The following is a 20,031-nucleotide window of genomic DNA, read 5'->3' on the forward strand; positions in this document are numbered from 1 at the left end:
AGGAACAAATAAATACAGGGAACAATAGGATGATTTATGGTACCACATACTGCACGAGGAGTACTGAAATCAAAAAGATCATTAATAAATACTGGTCCTTGATTTCGGATGAGCTTGATACACAAGATACCCCGATGTTTGCCTTCAAGAGGGGTAAGAATATAAAAGATTGGGTGGTGAGTTCTTTTTTGAATATACCCCCCAAATTATCTTTACTAACAATATGGAATTTACTGAAAGTGTTGGGCCATTACAAATGTGGAAAATGTAAAGCTTGTACACGTTGCATGGAAATTAAAACATTCCAGTATAAGAAGGTGTCTGCGACACTTAAAGAACATACTAATTGCAATAGCACCAATGTAATGTATGTAATTACATGCCCTTGTGATTTGATATATGTGGGACAGACGAGACAAAAAAGTGAAAGTGCGCATTTTACAAAATTGTAGCCGCATAGGATGTAAGGTACAGGGTGCACCTTTGGTTGACCATTTTGTGTCAATGAATCACTCGGAAGACTCTCTGTGGTGGGGGGGTGTTTGGCAAAGTGACTGTAAATCCACGTGGAGGTGATATAGGGAGTATTTTGAACCTGCGTGAATGGATTAATTTTTTGGATTTGGTTTCCCAGGGTTTGAACGAATATGAAGAAATAGCTAAGCAAACAGCGAGTTTATCAAATGGTTGAGATATATGATATATATCAGAGGGTGCTCCTTATGAGGGTGAATATATTGGGAATGATGATGAGTATTGAGATATAGGATAACCCATAATAGGGTTCAAGTTGAGCTGTAAAATGTTTGGGGGGTGCGACAAGATTTGTATTCTCTTCTGATCCCTTTCAGCATAGTTTAATCCATGTGCCGGCTGAAGGTTTATCAATACGAGCAGTGACTTTAGAACCTTAGAATGATGTTGAGACTTTTTCGGTAACGATAGTACAAATGATGAGGTGGGGTTTAATAAATTATCAGGCCATACCCTAAATTTTAGGAAAGTAAGATCGTTGTATATTTTCAACTTAATTAAAGTTTGATATATGATGTTTCCGTGATTTCTCACGGTTCACCATTTTTGTAAGGAATCAACATGTAACCTTTATGGTAAAAGGGGCATTCTTTTTTCTATTTCGTAACAAATTGGCTTGTTTGGGACAAGCCCACCATGCACGAATATAAGCACTATCGTGTTGAGTAGACAAATTAGGCAGCGGGAATGAGGAAGGAACGATGTGACGTTTGCATTCCTCGCATAGTTCTGCGCGTCATACGCCGAGACGCAGCGGGACATTATTTAAATGCCGGCTTGGCCCGGGTTTCTTTTTACTTGGAAAACAGAAGACGCGAGGCGTGTGCCGCTGTCCTGTTAAATAGTGACTTGATTTCACAGGTATTCTGGGAGCCAGTCGATTACAACTTGGCAATAGGGAATAAGACTTGGTATTTAGTTGCTGTTACGGCCGTTTGCTTTAAATTAGATATGGTCTCTAGGTGTGATATGTTCTTTAGGCAGAGTTTTTGAAAAATTATGTGGTTGTTAATGGAAGGATAATTGATATAAAATGCTTTTTGTATATATTTGTGTTTAAGGGCCCCATTTAACGTTTGGCCAGAAACAGATTTCCATTAGATTGGGTGGAAAGAGTATCCAGAGAAATAATATGGATTATGAATAAGATTTGGGTAAGAGCTTGGTCAATAGTGTTTATTTTTGACCATGTTGGAGGTGAAGGATGGAATGATGGGTTAAGGTTATCTTTATCTCTCATAGATCGGAGTACTGTGGATGATATGGTGGAATATTGAGTACAGAAGATGTGTATATTTGGAGGTTGAGCAAGTTGGAGGTGAGTATTGTTAGGAGTATATGGCAGCATGGAACATAATGGATTTATTGGATATTGGGTTATCAAATATTAATTTATTTTGTGTTTGATTTTGTGGAATTATTTAGATGTTTCCTACCTCTCAGTCCTGAGGAAGACCTGTGTGGGAGCCTGGAATTTGCCCTAGAGTTACCAGTGGGTCGAAATGTAGACAGGATCATTTTGTGGGCCTGGAATGTTTTTGTTTTAGTTTTTTCCTTTATTGGAAATTACATAAAGGACTAAAATGGGGAGATGTACCCAGATGTAAATAAGGGTTGATTCATTGACAAGAATGGCTTACTATCAGGCTATATTTTATAACTGTGGATGATAATGGATATGGGGTTGATTTATTCTTGTTTTTATGATTCTAAATTTCAAGCACTTTTTTCTTTTGGCACCTTTCTTTGTCCTTCTTTGTTTGTATATATTAGGGGAGGTTCTTTGATGGTTTTTGTGTAAATATTGAAAATATATTGTATACAGAAGTAATAATAAAGAAGATATTGGGAATGTTATTTATGTCTGTGCTGTACATTATATTGTCTTTGAGTAACAAATGTTTGGTTATCTGAAATGTATGATTAATGAAAATAATTGTTACCGGATGGATCGTTGTTGTTTGGTACTGTTATTAGGTGTCATGCAGAAGGGACTTGCTTGGCTACAGCAGGGCAAGGCGAGTTGGGGGGAGGGAGGGGATCAGGGATGGGGGCATTCCCCCCTCTTCCCTATAAGCTCCACCGCTGACTAGGGCTAAGGCACCCTGAATAGCAATCTTTTTCAACATCTGGTAACAAAGGTGTAAGGAAATGCCTCCTTGGCATGGTTACCCCCTGACTTTTTGCCTTTGCTGATGCTAAGTTTTGATTGAAAGTATGCTGGGACCCTGCAAACCAGGCCCCAGCACCAGTGTTATTTCCCTAAACTGTACCTTTGCTTCTACAATTGGCACAGCCCTGGCACTCAGATAAGTCCCTTGTAATTGGTACCCCTGGTACCAAGGATCCTGATGCCAGGGAAGTTTTCTAAGGGCTGCAGCATGTCTTATGCCACCCTGAGGACCCCTCACTCAGCACACGCACACTGCCTCACAGCTTGTGTGTGCTGGTGGGGAGAAAATGACTAAGTCGACATGGCACTCCCCTCAGAGTGCCAGGCCAACCTCACACTGCCTGAGGCACAGGTAAGTCACCCCGCTAGGAGGCCTTACAGTCCTAAGGCAGGGTGCACTATACCACGGGTGAGGGCATATGTGCATAAGCACTATGCCCCTACAGTGTCTAAGCAAAGCCTTAGACATTGTAAGTGCAGGGTAGCCATAAGAGTATATGGTCTGGGAGTTTGTCAAACACGAACTCCACAGTTCCATTATGGCTACATTGAAATCTGGGAAGTTTGGTATCAAACTTCTCAGCACAATAAATGCACACTGATGCCAGTGTGGAATTTATTGTAACATGCACCCAGAGGGCATCTTAGAGATGCCCCCTGATTACCAATCTGATTTCTAGTGTGGGGCTGACCAGTTTCTGCCAGCCTGCTACAACCAGACGAGTTGCTGTCCACATGGGGAGAGTGCCTTTGTCACTCTGTGGCCAGGAACAAAGCCTGCACTGGGTGGAGGTGCTTCACACCTCCCCCTGCAGGAACTGTAACACCTGGCAGTGAGCCTCAAGGGCTCACCCCCTTTGTTACAGGGCCCCAGGGCATCCCAGCTAGTGGAGATACCCGCCCCTCCGGCCAATGCCCCCACTTTTGGCGGAAAGGCTGGAGGCGATAATTAGGAAAACAAGGTGGAGTAACCCACCAGTCAGGACAGTCCCTAAGGTGCCCTGAGCTGAGGTGCTCCCTGCCTTTAGAAATCCTCCATCTTAGTTTTGTAGGATTCCCCCAACAGGATTATGGATGTGCCCCCTCCCCTCTGGGAAGAGGCACAAAGAGGGTGTAGCCACCCTCCAGGACAGTAGCCATTGGCTACTGACATCCAGACCTAAACACACCCATAAATCTAGTATTTAGGGGCACCCCAGAACCCAGGAAATCAGATTCTTGCAACCTGAACTAAAGAAGGACTGCTGACCTACAAATCTGCAGAGACGACGGAAGACGACAACTGCTTTGGACCCAGCCCTACCGGCCTTTCTCCTGACTCGAAAACCTGCAACCAGCGACGCATCCAACAGGGACAAGCAACCTCTGAAGCCTCAGAGGACTGCCCTGACCCCCAGGACCAACAAACCCCAGTGAGCAGCGGCTCTGCTCAACAACCTGCAACAAACTTGCAACTTTTCTGCAACTTTAAAGACCCCACTCTTCCCGCCGAAAGAATGAGACTTCACACTCCGCACCCGACGCCCCCGGCTCGAGATCCAGAGAACCAACACCACAGGGAGGACTCCCCGGCGACTGCGACCCCGTGAGTAACCCGAGACGACCCTCCTGGACCCCCACAGCGACGCCTGCAGAGAGAATCCAGAGGCTCCCCCTGACTGTCACTGCCTGTAACAAGGGACCCGACGCCTGGACCAAGCACTGCACCCGCAGCCCCCAGGACCTGAAGGAACCGAACCTCAGTGCAGGAGTGACCCCCAGGCGACCCTCTGCCTAGCCCAGGTGATGGCTGGCCCGAGAAGCCCCCCCTGTGCCTTCCTGCACCGCTAGAGTGACCCCTCGGTCCCTCCTTTGAAACCAATACAAAACCCGATGCCTGCTTTGCACACTGCACCTGACCACCCCTGTTCCGCTGAGGGTGTGTTTTGTGTGCCTACTTGTGTGCCCCCCAGTGCTCTACAAAACGCCCCCTGGTCTGCCCCCCGAGGAAGCAGGTACTTACCTGCTGGCAGACTGGAACTGGAGCATCCCTGTTCTCCATAGGCGCCTATGTGTTTTGGGCACCTCTTTGACCTCTGCACCTGACCGGCCCTGAGCTGCTGGTGTGGTAACTTTGGGGTTGCCCTGAACCCCCAACGGTGGGCTGCCTATGCCCAGGAACTGAGACTTTTAAGTGTCTTACTTACCTCCCAATCTAACCAATACTTATCTCCCCCAGGAACTGTTGATTTTTGCACTGTCTACTTTTAAAATAGCTTATTGCCATTTGAACTATTCTAATTCAAAGTTCCTAACTTACCTGTGTGGAGTACCTTGCATTTTATGTATTTACTTCAAATTTTGAACTTGTGGTTCTAAAAATAAATTAAGAAAATATATTTTTCTATATAAAAACTATTGGCCTGGAGTAAAATCTTTGAGTGTGTGTTCCTCATCTATTGCCTATGTGTGTACAACAAATGCTTAACACTACCCTCTGATACGCCTACTGCTCGACCACACTACCACAAAATAGAGCATTAGAATTACCTAATTTTGCCACTATCTTACCTCTAAGGGGAACCCTTGGACTCTGTGCACACTATCTCTTACTTTGAGATAGTATATACAGAGCCAGCTTCCTACAAAAGGTCAGTGACTTAAGTACTCAAAGTTGCATGTGTGAGCATTTTGCAGTCCACAAATCTAAATTCATAAGGCTGGTTCAACTTGTCACACTTCGAAACCCATTGCAGAATTGAGTCATTAACACCCTGTTACCTACAGCGGTAAGGAACAACAAATCTGATGTGGTGAGCGCTGTATAAAAATATTACAATCATGTTAATATTTCTGTATAGCACCAAAGGCTCTGCTGAGCAGTAATCGCAGCTACTGAAAATGCACTTTTGTTTCAAAACTGGGTTGCTGTGGCCGAAAAGTGCGGAACATACAAAATTAATTTTATTTTCTTCACCTCCATAAAATGAATAGTGCCTAGAGGCAAACCAGTTCACAATGTGTACTAAATGTGCTTTTCTTTTGATGGGCATACTTGAGTCAGTACCTCGATGTCCTGCACTATTGGGGCTGTGTTTGCCTCCCCGTCAGGAGTTGTTGTCTAGGTACCGCCTCCTCCCGTTGCTAGGGAGGAAGTTGCAAAGTGTGGTCGCCACTCACCAATGTCACTAGTTTAAGTTACCGCTTGGAGGCGCCCCTGGGAAGCAGCTGCAGCCAGAGGCCGCCCAGCAGCAGCCAGCACCGGACGGGTGGAGCCCAGCCCAGGGAACCCTCCATGCTGCAGCTACAAGGAGGAAGATAGACTTCACACACTGACACAACAGAGGAGGGCGGAGCTATTCTGTGACCTCAACCAGTGCATGGATGTGTGCCGAGGAGGCTTGTGTGACTGGCTCTGTGTCAGAGCATTTCTACTTTCACCTCCACCCATCCAGTTCAAGCCTGGCATGCCTTAGGTTCATGATGACGACCTGTGGGAAGAGTGTCAGAAGTCTCTGAACCCTTCAAATTACAAGTTTATTCTTATTGTCCTGTGAACTTTATCTAGTTAGCGATGTGTTTAGCGCTACGAGTTGCCTTTCGCTTACTTCATAGCTGTGTATAAAGCAGAAGAAAGCACTGACAAGCAAAATAGTCCATCTGGCGTTTTTATGTTATTGTATAACCTGGGTCCTATCACTATTGCAACCCCCACCACCACCCGACCTTGCCCACCACCTCAATCATGGAGCAGAGCGATTGTTTTTATGTGCCTGCAATGTTTAAAGTCAATTCATTTCCTTAACCTTATATTTCTTCGAGTAGGTGTATTATTGTAGACAGCAGCATGAATTCACTTTACCTTCAGCAAGCGAACAAAGACAGGCACAGGGGTGCTGAGTCAGCGTCGTCCATCGCGATAAGACTCCACTTTTCCAAAGAAAATGAGGGGCATATTAACAAGCTCCTAGCACCTTCCTGCATCACATTAGCATAATTTGTAAAATGCTAATATGGTGTTAGGAAGGCTTTTTTGCCGCACCATATTTACAAAGTGGGGCAATGCTCGCATTGCGCTACTCTGTGTAGAGAGCCACTCAAGCTCTTTCCTACAATGTTGCCAAGTGCTAGCCTGAAGGCCGGGCCCCGGCCCGAGGTGCTACATAAACAAGCGTGTGGCCGCAGAGGGTCTTTTGCTGCTCAACTAATATACTAGTGTGGTGTCCAGTTTGTTGGCGAGCCGCATACGTACTTGAGGCCTTTGCATCATCACACTGGTGACGAGGACGGAGCGTCCCACAGTGCCCTTCCCAGCTTGTCCGCTGGAATACCCACCCGATACGGTCCACCTTCCCCTGCTTGACCAGCAGTGACGTCGCGCCCACGTTCGCTGCACCCGTGATGGTGCAGCGCATTCCCCCTGCCAACCCCGCCACCACTGGGCCGAAGCAGAGCTGGAGAAGATGGACCGCACCACCGTCCACCCATCATCGGAGGAAGTGTGGCCCAGATTTTGTCTGCCTGGCGCCCTGTCATGCAATAGTGCTGTCGCCTTTACACGAGAAGTGCCGCAGAGGACTCACCGTAAAGTGACTCTGGCGGTTTCGGCGCCCTGCCCGCAGTGCTGCTTCTCTGCCAAGCGCGATGCCGCTACGCCGCCACGACCTGCAGATCGGGCCTCCTCGCGACTGGTATACCACCTGTTTTCTACAGAGACTGTTTCCTGCTTCAAGGTCCCCCCCCAACCCCAGTAGCTGCCCTCTGTTGTGCCTGCTGGATGACAGTGGACAGAAAAAGGGGGATATACCAGTCCATATGGGCACACTTTCAAAAGCTACAAGCTGAGTCCGGCATTTTACGAGAAAGCAGTACAATGAGCTCCTCACCAAAACATGATCAACCACGCCCTATGTCCAACACCGGAGCTCACTCGTCAGTCGCTGCGCTGCCCCCGTTCAGTCAGTTGGCAGATTCTGCCACAGCTGCACCACAATGGCATCAATGGCTCGGCCGGCTGCGACACTATTTTCGTGCCATTAGGAAGACGGATGATGCCATTCAAAGGTCCCTCATGATGCACATGGGAGGCAACAAACTCTATGAGCTATTCAAGACGCTGCCTAACACTGTCCGCGACGACGACTTCGACCCTGCAGTGGCGGCCCTCAACCAATACTTTGATCCCCAGCTCAATCCGGATTATGAGCAGTTCAAGCTTCACCAGGCAGAACAGACGGACACGAAGTCTGTGGAAATGTTTTACACCACGCTGTGAAAGCTCGCAAACACCTGTGGTGGGTCTCAACTAGCATGAAGAAATGCGGGAGCAGATTATCCAGGGGTGCTGCTACAATATGTTGCACAAGCTCATTTTGAGACAGCCGGGCACCGCACTGGATAAAATCCTTATTCTAGCCTTCTCGCAGAAGCTTTCTGCCAGCTTGGCGATGACATGGACGCTGCCCACGGCCAGCCCCAGTCGGCACATGGAGCGATGAAGCAGGTCGTAGTGAAAGAGGAGCAGGTTGAAACCCTTCAAACGTGTCAAAATCCCCCTTGCCCACCACAGCCCCAAATGCTGGACCAAAAGGAGTGGGGAAATAGTGGCCTTGTACACAGGGTGGCGGTACTGCCCGGCGAAAGAAAAAACCTGCTTGACGGTCGGAAAGCTGAACCACTTTGACAAAGTCTGTTGAGGGGGGCGACCCAAGTCTAAGGCGGCACCAACCAGGGCGGCAGCTATGAAGCAGCTGGCTTCTGAAGATGGTGTGGGAACGGTGACCGGTGAGACCTGCCCCAAAAGTGCCCGATATGAGGACAAAGATGACGAGGACATCTTCGTCATTTCATTTGCTGGATGGCCTGAGCAGAAGCGGCGCCCGCCCCCCATATGCACTGTGGACATCAACGGTGCGCCGATGACAGTCCTCATCGACACCAGCGCCTCTGTTAACGTTATGGACAGCGGCCAGTACCACTGGCTGTTGCCCCGACCACCCCTTCCGCCTGCAGTACCAAAATCTATAATTATGGAGGACTTGACCCTTTGCTCCTCCAAGGGCGATTGAAGTGACCGTCACCAGTGCGAATCGCTCAAAGAAAGCGAGGTTCCACTTTGTTGAAGGGAACAGAGGAACCCTGCTAGGATGTCACACCACAGAGGACCTTAAGCTCGTGTTTTTTGCATGACAGAGCCATGATTCGCATGCCGAGGTCGTGCTGGAGGAGTTCCCACGGCCCTTCAAGGACTGGGGAAACTAAAAAGGAAACAATTCCAGCTACACATCGACCTCACAGTGAGGCCCATTGCTCTGCGACACAGACGAGTACCGTTCCACCTGAGGCCTCTCGTGGAAAAGGAACTGCCGACCCTCGAGGAGCAGGGAATGATCAAGGTGGTCATGGGCCCCACTCCATGGGTGTCGCCCCTTGTAACTGCTCCAAAACTGAGGCAGCCGGGTGCCATCCGCCTGTGCGTGGACATGCAACTACCCAACAGCGCCATCAAGAGGGAGCAGCACATCTCCCCAACAATGGATGACATAATTGCAGACCTCAGTGGAGCCCAGTGGTTTTCTAAGCTGGACCTGAATTCCAGCTACCCTCAGCTGGAGCTGGCACCGTAGACCGGCAACATCACCACATTTTCCACACACATGGGGCTTCGGCGATGCAAGTCGCTCAGTTTTGGGGTCTCCTCAGTAGCTGAAGTATTTCAAAGCACCATACAGGAAACACTCCCTGGCTTGGTAGGTTTGATGATCCTCAGCGATGACATTTTCATCTTCCCCGAAACATTAGAGGATCACCATCGCCGGCTGCAACCCACACTACAGCCACTCTCCGACATTAGCCTCACCCTGCACAGGAAGAAATGTGCTTTCTACCTTAACTCTATTGTTGTATTTGGCTACATATTCTCCCGCAAGGGGCTACAGGTTGATCCCAGAAAGACAGATGCTATCCGGAGTGCACCCATACCGCGAAACTCAATGAAGTCAGATTTTTTTTGGGAATGGTGACCTACTGAGGGGGATTCTTTCCCCGGCTGGCCACCATGGCCGAATCCCTCAGGCAGCTTACACGAACAGACACCAAGTGAGAATGGAGAGCTGAGGCTGACAAGGCATTCCACACCATAAAAGGGGCACTACTGAACAAGGTCACCATGGCATACTTCCACCCCAAGAAGAAGACCAAGGTGGTGGTTGATGCCAGCCCCGTCGGATAAGGTGCTGTCCTACCGCAGAAGCAAGAGGACCAGACGTGGCTTACGCAAGCAGGGCCCTCTCAGTAACGAGGCTAGATAAGCTCAGATTTAAAGGGAAGCTCTCAGCATTTGGTGGGCCTGCCAGCACTTCCATCTGTATCTGTGCGGGCAGGAGTTCAAGCTGGTCACTAACCACAAGCCTCTAGTCTCCCTCTTCACGGGAACTTCCCGACTGGCTCCTCCATGAATTGAGCGCTGGGCAGTGCTCCTACAGCCGTAGCAGCTCAAAGTCATCTACCGACTGGGGGGTCAACAATCCGGCTGACTAGCTGTCGCAGCATCCCTTGGAGCAACAGTGGAGCGAGCCCCAGGGAGAGGAAGAAGAGCATATGGAAAGTTTTGTTAGCATGGTGGTAGAGACGATGTGCCCCAGGGCCATGATGATACCTGAGATTGCAGAGGCCTCTGGAAAGGACCCTGTCATATGTAGGGCCAAGGAAGTGCTGGCAAGGTGGAAGTGGAAGCAGTTCCTAGGTGGAACAAGGTGACTTGAGCCTGTCGGGCGCACGTCCCTTCAGGTGACGTAGGAGGTGAGAAACAAGCTGCCTGTAGGTAGTGAAGGTCTTCTGTTGCGGGGACAAAGGACAGTACTACTGCAATGTCTGTGAGACCATGTGGTCGAGCTCGCTCACCAGGGCACCAAGGGACAGCCAAATCACAAGCTCGCTTCCAGAGCAAGTTATGATTCCCAGGGATGGATGCCCTGGATGACGAGCAGGTGAGGAGATGCCACTCCTGTGGCATCAATGCCAAGGATCAGCCCTACTCCTCTGTTCAGTAAAACGCCGTGCACCAGGCCATGGTCTAGGCCGAGTATGGAATTTGGGAGTTTTCCTGATAGCCAGCTGACTACTGTACTGATTGATTCCTGCGCCCGGTTTCCAGTGGTCAAGCTGGTGGCATCCACATCGTTTGAACACATCAGCCAGTGCTGGAGAAAATGTTCGCTATGCTCGGCCTCCCTAAGGAGATCAGTACAGACAATAGTCTACCCTTTCATGGGCAAGAATTCCAAGAGTATCTGGCTCAGCTCACCATACGCCATCGCTGGATCACTCCCCATTGGCTGAAAGCGAATGGGGATGTGGAATGGTTCATGAGGACGCTCAGCCGTGCCCTTTGGATAGGGGGACGGAGGAGATGATACTGAGTGGTCTCTTCACAGGTTCCTAAGGGCATACAGGTATATATCTCATAGCACAACAGGCTGTGCCCTGACAGCTCTGCTGTTCTGGCAGCCCCCACGCAACTTCATCCTAGCTGATGTGCAGTGGCAGCTAGCGGCCTTGGAGGTGGAGGCAGCTCAAGAGAAAAGATGGCAGACCAACCAAAAGACCAGCGAAAGAAGGAAAGAGAGGCACCCTGATCTGCTGGTAGGGTATCTGGTCATTGTGAAGGATTGCCACCCGGGATAGACTCTGTCTGAACCCGAAGTATGGAGGGTGGACACAATCAATGGTACTATGATAACAGCCCAAAGGAGTGAGCAATATGTCACCTGCAACATTTCCTGGTTCACACGAGTGGTGCCGTGCGACAGTGGCACCTCTGATGATCTCTCCGAAGGGTGGGAAGAAGACGCATGTGGAGAATCATCTTCAGAAACGAGGAGGGGGCGAAACCCGGGCTGATGAAGACAGAAGCACCCGATGGGACCAGAACGGATCTGGGCCTACCAGGCTGGACGGTGGGCACATCGAGAAGCCGGCTGGTCATAGCGAGAGGTATAATCTGCGACCTAACCCGACTCCCAGCCAGCCGCTCAGACTTTTTTTGTGCTAGTGTCAAGAAAGGTATCTGTGCTAGTGTTACTACTGTTGTATCTCTCTCTCTTCTTTCTTTTCTAATTGTTTACCCCACATGGTAGTTATGATTTTTTTTTTTTATTAAAACAGGGGAGGGATGTAGAGTCACTTGGGCTCTTCCCTACAATGTTGCCAAGTGCTAACCTGAAGGCTGGGCCCTGACCTGAGCTGTTAAATAAATGAGAGCGCAGCCACAGAAGGTCTTTTTCTGCTCAACTAATACCCTAGTGTGGTGTCCAGTTTGTTGGTGAGCCGCGGGTGTACTTGAGGCCTTTGCATCATCACGCTTTGCACCCCCTTGCACCACATTATGGGCCTCATTATGAACATGGTGGTTTACACACCGCCACGTTCATAATGAGGGCCTACGTCTGCACCAGGGATAATGTATGCAAGGGGGGCGTCCCGGAGCAGGAAGGCTCGAAAATGTAGCGCAGTGTAATCTGCAAGATTTCACTTACCATTCTTGTCGTCATTCTTAACACCTGCTAAGAGCAGGTGTTAAAAATGATGCACTCATTGAAATCAGTAGGCCTCCCTGCACTTTGCTGCACAAATGTCAAACTTTTTGATGCTAGTGCAGCAAAGTGTCACAATAGTGTCAAAAAGTTTGACACTATTGTCCTAATGACTGCCATGCTGCGTTGTATTGTAAATACATTGAACCCATGGCATCGTTAGGTGGGGCAGGGGTGACATAAGGAAACTGGTGCATCAGTGCTGATTCACCAGTTTCTTGTAACTTTACCCCTTAGACTTCATATAATTAAATAAAAATGCTTACACCGCATGGTAGCTCACGCCACCTCAGTATTCTGTGACAAAAGTTTGAGGAGCGGAGTGGAAGAAACTGTCTGCCCCTCGCCAGCTGTACTACCTTCAGGGGTGCAACTCAAAGCAAAGTTCAGGGTGGGGAGTAACAGGTGAACCAATAGATGAGAGGTTATTGTCTTTGCCACTGCTTCTTGCCTGTTTTTGCCAGTTCCTTCTGTGAAATGACAGTGAGCTAATTAAATATTTTTAATTCCATCTTAAGAAAGGCGCTCCTGCCTGACGGTTGCCCAAATGTGCCTTTTCAGTCTTCTCACCGGAATGTTGCAAAGTATGCCTGTTTGCAGAGCCTCCCCCTCCTCAGATAGCACCCATGTTGATGAATAAAATGAGGTAGCAAGGGGACCATTTTGTGTCTACAGGTCAGTCGCGGGGTGATTACACAGGGTGACCAGAAGTTGAAAACCGAAAACGGACACATTTAGCAAACACAGAAGATGGACTACACTTATACATAAGCCAAGGGGTGCAAAATTACTTAAATGACAGCGCACAGACAACAAGGCACTAAGGAACTAAATTAAAAGCAACTTTTAAACCTAGTAGGGTGCTATTTAAATTGTGGTCTGAGAAGAGCTGCAAACTCGTCCTGCCTCCAAGCACATAAAAACTTGCCTCTCTAGGTTTTCAGTCGATCACTAAAAAAATAAAAAATAAAAAGGACAAGCTAAATTTCTCAAAATCTTCAAGGACAGCTGGTGAAAAACTGGGACTGTCCCTGCAAATCTGGAATGCCTGGTCACCCTATGATTACATCAAAGCAGAGAGTGGTCTCTGAACAAAAACAAGCCTGATTCATTTGCAGCTTAGAATCATCATGCTGCTGCCAAGTTGTGTGCGGTGGATGGAGCTTTTGCTGCTCGACAAGACGGGTGAGAGGAAAAAGGGAGGGGTATAAAAGGCAGTTAATGAGGCATAAAATGTGGTATAAAGTGGTACCTGCTGCAAATGAAACAATATGATTACAGGAAGTTTAATCAGAATCACTGTCGCCAAAAGAGGGATGCTGCTGTCTGTAGAAGCATAATGCAGACAGCCTCCTGTGCACCACTGGAAATTGGCACCCTGGGCTTAGCTTGCCCCCGCCAAAGACTGGCACTGCTTGTTTGAGTACGCACACGTGTGCAGGTCTGAGAATTTTAAGCTTACTGGGTTAGAGCACCTGATTTCGGGATGCGTGGCTGGCAAATCATGGGTCTGACTCCCAATGCATCTTCCATTCCTCCTGAGACTGAATACATGAGTGCCAATCACTTAGCAATATTACTTGAATAATAATGACAATGGCAGGAATCTGCAGTGCCCTAATCAAAATAAAGTAGTTGTTGTTGGCACTCCACATTGAGATGACTGAGCTGCATCTGTGCAGGAAGGCACCACGACTAAAGAGCTGGCTATAAGGTTTACATTGAAATAACTTTGCAATGAATGGTGTTCTAGCATGCAGAGGATATGAGTATTCCTTCATGCTTCAGAACATATAGAATGTGTGGCTGATGGGCAATGTTCTGAAAAGACGTCACTCCAACAGAAACTGTGCTTCCTAATAGGGTGTGCTATGTTTGAAATGTTTTGGTGTGTGCATCAGACTGGAACTGCTGAAACTGTATTCCAAACAAGCAAGCAGCTGTATTTACTCTTGGGTGTAGGAGAATCATGTGATTTGACATGGCTGCACAAGTCATTACAGCCATGTATGGAATAGTCTGTGTCTATACAATTTGGACCACATAGGATACGGGGCTAACAAATCGCAATGAGTTGAGAGGAACTACTAATAGGAGGTGGAAACTCAAGGAGAGTGTATCCAATCAACCACAAAACAGTCTTTCAGGAAGGAAAAAGCTATCTGAATGTCACACTACAACAGGTCCTACAACACCTAAAACATTGTGCTTAAGGCAACTATTACCTGGTGTTAGAAATTGGGTCTATAGTGGGCAGTGGTATGCACCCTGTCCAAGTAGGGACCACAATCCTAGTCAGGGTAAGTCAAATACAAAACCAAAATTAATCTGTGCTCACTCCCTGGTAGCTTGGCACAGAACAGGCAGGCTTAACTTAGAAGGCAATGTGTAAATTATTTGTTCAAGACACACACACTAATCACAGTCAGAACACTACATAAAGAGTCCACACACATGTAGAAAGATAAAGCTTGTTTATCTGTGTAAATCAAGAACAAAATACCAAAAATCCAAGCAGCAAATTATGAGATATTCACTTTTTAAAGATATTAAAGTGTTGCTCTTAGCAAAATATGTGGCTCAACACGATGTGAAGAACCCTGCGATGTGAATGCGGTTCTCTTAGAGAAAGTACAGTAATCAGTCCGGTCGCGCTTCTCTCTGTAGAACGGCGGGGGCTGCAGTCTGGAAAAGCCCCAGTGAGACAAGGTAGATGTCGCTTAGGCCACGGGGTTTAACAATAAGTGTCGGTAAAGCACTGCAGAATTTTATGGCAGTGGGGAGACAGGCTGTGCAGAGTGGAGGAGCCGTGGTCACAGGCAAACCGTAATTCCCTCTGACCGAGTTCAAGCCCCGTACCTCCTGAGACATTGTTTGTGGTTGCGCAAAGCAGGATGCTTTAGCGGGAGTCCAGGGAGCACTCTCTATGGCTGGAGACTGGGTCTGGGTGCACCATGCAGCAGCACTAGTCAAGCACGAGTACGCGGAGAGCTCTCTGGATACCAAACTGCTTCGTTTACCATGCAGGCCGCATCTTACCACAGAGTAGGCTTGTTGGTTCTTGGTTTGCAGGGCAGAGATCAGCAGGCAGAGGGCAGCAAAACAAGACAGGGCAGCAGTACCTGGGAATGGTCAGTCCTGGCAGAGTGGCAATTCTGGCACAAAGCAGTCTTTACTCCAGCAGAGTTGCCTTGTATCCAGAAGTGTACTGTCTTTAGGGGGGTCAGAGACCCTGTATTTATACCAAAAAGTGCCTGGGGGCAGGAAGGGTGACATCAAAAGGTTTCTCTGAAGTGCACAGGTCCCCCTTTCAGCCCAGCACCGGCTACAGACTATCATTGGGAAGTAATCAGCCCCTTTGTGTAGGCTCTGGCCACTACCATTTGAAATTTAAGTGGGATCCCTTCCCAACCTCCTCCCCAGGAAAACCCATCGGTATGCAGACGAATGCAGGGTAAGACCACCCTAAGGATGCAGGTCTTACACCTTTGATCAGGAAAGCAGGTAGGCTTTGATGGATCAGTCATTAATTAGAATCATCACTAAAGCCTGATGACAGAATATATCATATTTTTATTCAGTTTATGCCTGATGTAATCAATCGGTTCAAAGCATTAAGATGTCGTGTAGGCTCTCATTATTCTAATAAGACTACTGGATTTTGAGCAGCAAGGTTGTCCACGGTGTGGGAGACCGAGTCTGACCCACGGTGGGTGACACCTGTCGCTCTAAATCCGGGTTTTGTTCCGGCTAACTGGCAGTGCCTCATCTCTACCAAAAGATAGGGATGAATGGGCAGCCGAACGCATTACATATTAGGCTTCTCAGGGAAGTTGTGGTCGCTCAGGTCGCATCTGGTTCTCTCATTCACAATTCGGTTTTATAAATGACAGACAGAAACAGTATATGTTCTAATAATTGGTTTAATAAAACGACTGCATCTTAGATAGTAAAGCGTGAGCTGCAATAACCAGGACGATACAACATGACAATATTAAAATGCTGACTAGGAGAGTGAAGCACAAGAATAACGCTATCACATTGTCACCAGAATTTATGGACTATTTCCTTTATAAGTCATAATCTGAGCACAGCATGTTAAACTCTAATTCTGCCTTTCAGGTTCCCCCGGGAGGACATCGACCCTCATACCTGAGAAAAGGCCTGTAGTCTGCGTTAGTATCTGCAGTGAAGCATTCAGCAATCAGCATACAGTCGTGGTTCCCTGGCTGGAATCCCCCTCTTAACGTGTAATGGGACTAGGAAGTGTTTTTATAATAACACAGCTGATGTTCTAAGAAAATGTCCATACGTAAGGATGTGTATTTTCTACGAATGTTGGAGACTAAACTTCTACCACGTTCATTGGCAATGTACCAAACTGTAGCCTTGGCTGAAGCACAAAGTGATCAAGAATGTCTTGTTTGAGAACACAGTGCTGGGCTAAGCAAAAACAGTTAGATAGATGAAAATAAAACAAGATCGTAAAGCTTGTTATTGTAAAAATAACAATGAGAAGCCGAATAAAATATATCTAGGTCAGACTGCACAGCGGCCTAGTGTGTTAAACTAATGTGCATGGAGCTATAACTAAAATGGCTACACAACAAAGAAAATAAAACAAAGCAATGTTTCTGGACTATCTGTGCTTTGAGCCTCTTAAGAGTGGGGAAGCACTATACAAATGACAATAAAATACAACACTGTCTCTATCCTGATGGATTATTGCATTCTCCGTCTTTTGTTGAAGTTAAAGTGTGGTGACTCCCCGTGCTGTGTGTTTTTTGATGTGGTGGGATCTGATAACTGGGCCTTTCATCCAGTTGAGCTATGCACAGGTACTTTAAGTAGCCCAACATGGCCCGATAACAAGTTGCACTGTGCTGGTATGAAGCAAACTCCATACCAGTAATAACAAGTATGTTGCGGAAGAAGCCCATCAGTGCTGTGCAATTATGAGTTAAACCCAAGGGAATTGGGAATTACTTTGCAGACCTGGATTTACTAGTCAAGATTATGCGCAGTATTCCCTTTTCCGTAGAGTTTAATACACACATTTGCTACCAGCTCTGAGAAGTTGGTAAAAGTGTGGTGCAGGCTGTGGTAAAAGGATGTGGCATGGGCTGTTTGAAGGCAGGGGTTGTAGGATAGAATGTGGAGGGTGATGGAAGGAGTGAAGAATGTTGGCTGGCAGAAGCAGCATGTAATGAGCCCTTGCCTAAGATCCTAGCATGGGTTAAGGAAGGGTTTGGGCTACAATGCAGCCATTTCCCCCAGTGATTTTCCCTGCTGAATTTTCCAGACACAAAAATTGGGTTCATTGTTTGCTCACCCAGTAAATCCAGGTGCAGGAGCAGCTTAAACATAGGACCTTGTGTCATTACGAGAGACAGAATTCCCCTCAGGAATTCCTCGCCACAAAGTTCACATTTAGGGCTTATATTTTTTATGGGCACCTTGCAAGTGGGCAGAATAGGCAGACACAGAGTGATACCATGAGGTATGAGAAGCAATGAAAAAACAAACAAAGCCTCCTCTACTTGTAAACGGCTTTTGGGTGGCCTTACTGGTGGAACTGGGCACGATCTACTGAAATTATGTTCATAGTCTTTTTTAATTTTACAATACCAGTTCCCAGACTGTTTTGAAAAAACAACTGTTCCTTAGCAGATAATGCTGAACATCAGGTGTCTCTGACTGAAAGGGAAGGGAAAAGGTCTCCTGTTCCTAGAGGTAGGTGAGCCACTCAAAGCTTGAGCGAGATGTCTAGCTCTGGCTTTGATTTAGGGCCTCTTCGACCCTTGAGCCCAAAGTGAGCCAAGCTTCTATTGCTTTCTACTTGCCACGCACCCTCTAACCTCATGCACAAATCATAACTAAACACAAAGCAGTGACCTTAGATGTAAAAAAAAAAAAGAAACAGAAAGAGATACCCATCTGTTGGCAGAATTGCACAATATGAATCAGAATGCCTCGGATGAATCCCGGCTTCCCCGCTAGACCAAACTGAGATTCTATCTAAAAAAAAATCTTCCAGGCTTCCTTTTGCTTCATTATCACATAAGCAAGCTCCTCTAATACATGAGTTTGGGATGTGTGCTGTGCAAAAACCTCTTGTGTTTGATTTAATAAATTATAATGTTGCTCCATGAATAATAAGAATCTAGGCCACATATAAGGTACACATTACAATTGACTTACATCTTAACTCACTAGTGGCATTGTTGTTATGGCTAGGAAGTGTTGGATATGAATGTTTCTCATTTCTTGTTTAAATATCACTTTTAATAAATGCCTCTCAATGCAGTTATATAATCTGATGTACTAAGCGGAAACACTTCTGCATGTTAAACAAATACACTTTTCTACAAGATAGCTGTTGCTTGATTTACATGCTAAATGTTTTCAAGGATCGGCTGATGCAAGGGCTCTTATAACCAAATCAGACCAATCACTCAGATCTAGCTCAGCTCTACTGTTAACTGGTTGACTTGCTCATCTCTACCTCTGTGAAATCAAGGGAGAGGAAGACAGCGAAAGAAGAAACATGCCTCCTCTCACCAGGATGCCTGGCAGAAACATACATGTTTGCAATTAGTTAATCAGTAAATGTAAAGGCTTCTTGGGAGCTAGTATAGCATTTTAATTGATGGAGGTATTTCAATATGCATGGTGATAAAGGTTGATTTGTTTGAGAGGTAATGTCAGGGTGTTATCAGCAGAGTTATGGAATACACTTGTAGGAGGCTGGCCTGGTTTGTAGTGGGTACCAAAGGTACTTACTCCTGTCTAGAAGCCAGACTGTCCATGGGTAGCTGTAGCTGAGCAGCCAAGGCTTATCTAGGAGACATGCAAAGCTCATGCAGCATCAGTGTAGTCACATAGTACTCACACACATAAAATAAAATACTCAGTGTTACATAAATAAAGGTACTTTAGTTTGGTGACACAAATGCCAAAAATACATTAGAGACTATACTCCCTTAGGAGGTAAGTAATATACACAGTATATAACTAGAATGCAGTAATAGCTTTAAAAACAGTTAGAAAACAGTGCAAATAGTGAAAATCACAATAGGTAGAAATGGGCCTAAGGGGAACACAAACCATATACTGTAATAGTGGAATGCGAAAGTCGGTTTCCCACCTAGGCAAGTGTAGTGTGTAGATGGGTGCAGGGAGTGTAAGAAAACACCAAAGGTCAGTAATAGAACCCACCCCAGAGCCCAGGAAAGCAGGAGTAAATCACAGAAGGTTTCCTGAAACACACAAGAACACGTGATAGAAGATTATGCAAGAACCAGAAGAGACTGCAAGACACCAACAATCGATTTCTGGACCTGAAGACATGTGGAAGAAGGGACCAAGTCCAAGAAGCACTGAAGAGTCCAGGGAGAACAAGAGCCCCTGCTAACCCGGATGATGATGCAAAAGAAGAACCACTGGTGAAGAACAGTCAGTACTGCACCCAAGAAGAAGGATGCGGATTCCTGGTTGGTGCAGATGATGTCCCATGCCGGATGGATGATTGCAGTCTGGTTTGCCTCGCTGGATTCTGCCAACACGCCTTGGCACACGCAAAGCTCGCGGTTGGAGGAAAATGGCGCTGCCCGGAACCAGGAGGAGCTTGGTGGCCTCTACCCTGGAGGGGGAGCAAGAGGGGGCTCAGAAGACCAGGCAGCACACACAAGAGTCCCACAGCACGGGGACAAGGAAGTTGCAAAAGGAGGCCCACGCAGCACTACACAAAGG

The 20,031-nt window shown here is 47.0% G+C and overlaps 1 protein-coding gene and 1 long non-coding RNA gene across 3 annotated transcripts in view; one reads left to right on the top strand and one right to left on the bottom strand.

Moving 5' to 3' along the window:
• The window catches only part of LOC138262134 (prostatic acid phosphatase-like), a 257,511-nt gene that overhangs the window by 227,091 nt on the left and 10,389 nt on the right, over nt 1–20,031 (bottom strand). The window lies entirely within an intron of this gene.
• On the top strand, nt 1,337–16,991 carry LOC138262138 (uncharacterized). The gene is made up of 4 exons (XR_011199204.1): nt 1,337–1,395; nt 1,596–1,688; nt 1,777–1,852; nt 16,402–16,991. It is a non-coding gene; the product is annotated as an uncharacterized lncRNA (long non-coding RNA).

Source organism: Pleurodeles waltl, chromosome 10 (genome assembly GCF_031143425.1).
Source record: "Pleurodeles waltl isolate 20211129_DDA chromosome 10, aPleWal1.hap1.20221129, whole genome shotgun sequence".
Taxonomy (NCBI): domain Eukaryota; kingdom Metazoa; phylum Chordata; class Amphibia; order Caudata; family Salamandridae; genus Pleurodeles; species Pleurodeles waltl.